Raw genomic sequence first — 3,737 nt, forward strand, 5'->3', positions numbered from 1 at the left:
TCCTCCCCCCCAAATTACCTGTGCTGTGGGAGCTGCTTTCCACTGCTGCCTGGCTGTCATGTGCATGTGTGCATGCACATGCATGCACATGGTGCCCCCTGCCATATCGGCCTCCTTCTGCTTCCCACAGTCCCTTGCAGGCTGGAACACTGTCAGCCTGCAAGGGGAAACCCATGTTTTTCTCTTTTAAAGGAGAAAATCTATGTTTTTCCGTGAACCTGGCGGTGGCAGTGATAGTGGGCTCAGCTTGGGCATTGGCTGCTCCAGCTGACCAAGGAGATCATGACTTCACCAGATCCACAGCCCCTACAGACCCCTTGAAACCTGCTTGCACCCCTCCAGGGGGGTCACAGATCCCCGGTTGAGGATTGCTGGTGTATAACATCACAGGCCAGGATCACCTCTCTACCTGATATTGTTGTCCTCCAGAGTTAATACCCTTTATGAACTGAGGCACAACTGAAAAACCTGTGTAGCAGCATTAAAATTGTACTCATCTGAAGGGATAGGAAGGGCTGCCTTGCAGAGGGACAGTGTGAAGAGAGAGAGTTTGCCCCAGTAGGGACATTTTTTGCCCTGAGGGTGAGTAAAGCTGCTTTGGAGACAGCCGTCTTTGAAGTGGGAGGAGTGATGTAACCCCAGCAGGGGTTTGAATGAGAGGGACGTTAGCAAAAGCCTGGGAAGAGTCGTGGCCTGGGATTTGCTGAGAAGGCTTGTTTAAAAGCGGGGAGCAGTTTTTCTATGGAGAGGAGAACAACAGGGGAAGAGAGACAGGCTGGAGGCCAGGAAAAGGACCTCACTACAGCCGTCTGTCAGACAGCCCCTGTTGGAGCCCTGCAGGGATAGCGGAGAGGCTGCACCAGAGAGACACAATATATCCTTTCTTCCTCTTATCCCCCTTGGAGCCCTGCTGGGGCAGGCACAAAAGAGGACCTGCCTGTCAGGAGACCCCGAGCCTGGGAAGACCCTCCTACAAGCCCGTGTGGTGTGGGTGAGCACAGGAGGGAAGGGGGATACAGGACCAGGGGGAGACTGCCCTGATTTGTTCTGTGAGTGAGACAGCACCCAAGGAGGGGCAGGTTGTGTGTGCCAGAGGGAGCACTGGGCTAGAGGGGGCAGGGGACCATCCCAGCCCACCAGAAGCCCTGGGGCAGGCAGAGCCCAGGGAGGGGCTGCATTTGCCAGGTGGGGTGAGGGTGTGCTTGGCCGGGGAACTGGTACAACCTGCAGCCCAGACACTGCTCCCTGCTGTGCCAGGGGACAAGGGTCGGGGCAAGAATAAGCTCTCTTGCAGGGATCGCAGAGGGGAAGCCACTGCCTACTGCCCTGAGACCCCTGGAGCTCATAAGAGAGATGCCAGCAGCAGGGACCTGCCCACGGCTCCTGTGCCAGGGACACAGAAGCAGCCCTGCTCCCTGAGAAACCAAGCAGAGTGGCAGTGTACACAGGGTCCTTATAGTTACCCTGGAGCATACAAGTTATAGACTGTGTGTGTAAATAGGTTATTGATGGTTTATTAGTTGGTGTATGTATTTATTTATTTGCTCTTTATTTATCATGGGTAATTTGTATGCCTTGCCCTGGTGTAATATATATTTGAGAAGCATGAACCCTTAAGTCACCATTGCCGAGTAATGTTGTGTAACATTATTTGTGTTATTGTATTAGTTATATGTTATCTTGTAAATAATTAAATTCTGTAAATAGTTGAAAATGGTCTGCAAGGTTGTTTTGATTGTCAGGGGAGGTGCTCCACTTGGGGACTCTGTAGCAGCTAACCAGGGAGCTGAGCAGGGCTACCGGCTACTGGGTACCCCAGGATCCTACTATTCAGGTGAGGGCATGGGTAGCGTTGCACCCAGGGTTACACCTGTCAAAGGGTATCTTAAGGAATTCATGTTACTCCCATTTTGTGTTCTAGTTTTTCCAAGTGAGACACTACCTCATCTTCCTCAAAAGCAGAATCCTCACTGGTGGCTCTAAGGAGTTAACACATTTGAAATTCCAGCCATGGCAGCTACAAAATAAAGTGACTTAGGCCAAAGATTTAAGCTTTGGAATAATTTGGAAATTGGCTTCATAGGACTACTGCCGAAACATACAATGAACCACAAGCTAGGTTAGGAACAGAAGTTACATTTGTCCCTGGACAAGTTGTGCCAGAGTTTGCTTCAGAACAGAAATATCTGGGGATTGGGGTGTACACACATCACCCTTCTAATCAGGGTGTAATAAGTGGCTGAACGCACTGCTGTTTTTCTACGTTCACTGAATGATACATTCCTGGGACAACCATTCAGACATACTCTGTGATGTTCTGGGATAAACTGTTAGTACTTTTTATCCTGTGAACATTTTTGGATTCATGCCAGGCCAATGGATATGAATGTCTGAAAAACATGATGTCTGTTTGTAGCCCCTTGTCAAGAACAGAAGACCAAGCACTTCAATCATTTCATCTGGTGTTCTCAAAAGCAGCAGAACTCAGCTTCATTCCTACTTAGAACCACCATAAAATAACTGTCAGAAGAAGAAAGTTTTGATCATATATTACTGCTTTATAGCAGTCCAGTCAGAAAGCTCAATGAAGGATAACGGTGAAAATCTTTTAACATACTTCGGTACACTTGTGCAATTCTAGTTCAGCAATATCCAACAGTCAAGAGTGACGTTTGCCAAGGAGACAGTGACTCAAAAAAACTGACCAAGTTACATTCTAAATTAATCTTAATATGGAAAATATGCTCTTGAAAGAGAAATCTTCATTGTCTTTTAAAGATCAGGAACACTGGCATTTCTATTACCCTCTCTCAAGAGACATTAGGAAATACAACAGGGAACAGAAGTAGTATTAGAATTGCTAACAATGGGTACAATGTTAAACAAGACAAACACTAGGGCTGTGCAAAATGCCTGCGTTTCATTTTGGTTTTGGAGGGACAGTGTTTAGATTCAGTGTCTCATAGGGCTGTCCAAAATGGTTGTTTCTTTCTGTTTTGGATTTGGTGTTTCAGAGGGACAGTGATTCATTTTGGTGTTTTGAATCACTGTTCTGTTTCATTTTGGCCAAAACTGTTGCAGAGCTGTTTCGGAATTTCGACGGTGTTTCGGCCATGGGCTATAATGGAGAATCACAAAACTGCCTATAACTTTGTCATTCCTTGCCTGACTCAGATGAAACTTACAGGGATACTAGCCCCTTCTGAGGCCATGAAGCCTGCCAAGTTTCAAGGAGATAGTTGCAGGGGTTTCTGGAAAACTCAAACTGTTCAAAACAAAACTAGTATCACTTGCTGGCAGCGGTAGCACGCTGTCATCCTGCATGCAGATCTGGGGGCCTGCTTTCCCCAGGAGGAGTCTGGTATAGCCCCACAACCCTTCTGGGGGGTGCGGGCCCCCGGATCTGTGCACGGGATGACAGCAGGTTGCCACTGCCGGCTGAAGCCAGCACCAGCACCGGGTTCTTCCCGGCACTCGGTGCAGGCTGCACCAGCAGACTCGGGTGCTGGTGCTGGCCCCAGGCTGCACCAGCAGACTCGGGTGCTGGCGCTGGCCCCAGCCAGCAGCAGCAGCCTGCTGTCATCTGCATGTTCTGCAGCTGGTGAGTGTACAGCTTTAAAAAAAAACACACATTCATTAGATTTGGCAGTGGCAATTGGGGCCTCTGAGGGTTCGTGGCAGAGCCTCGCCATGCAGCAGGGGGCCGCAGGGATTGCCCCCCCCCCCCCGCCATATTG

At 49.1% G+C, this 3,737-nt stretch overlaps 1 protein-coding gene across 1 annotated transcript in view; it reads right to left on the reverse strand.

The window, feature by feature from the left end:
* Positions 1–3,737, reverse strand: part of GPHN (gephyrin) — a 400,537-nt gene that overhangs the window by 51,130 nt on the left and 345,670 nt on the right. The window lies entirely within an intron of this gene.

The sequence above is a fragment of the Alligator sinensis genome, unplaced genomic scaffold (assembly GCF_000455745.1).
Source record: "Alligator sinensis unplaced genomic scaffold, ASM45574v1 scaffold768_5, whole genome shotgun sequence".
Lineage (NCBI taxonomy): Eukaryota > Metazoa > Chordata > Crocodylia > Alligatoridae > Alligator > Alligator sinensis.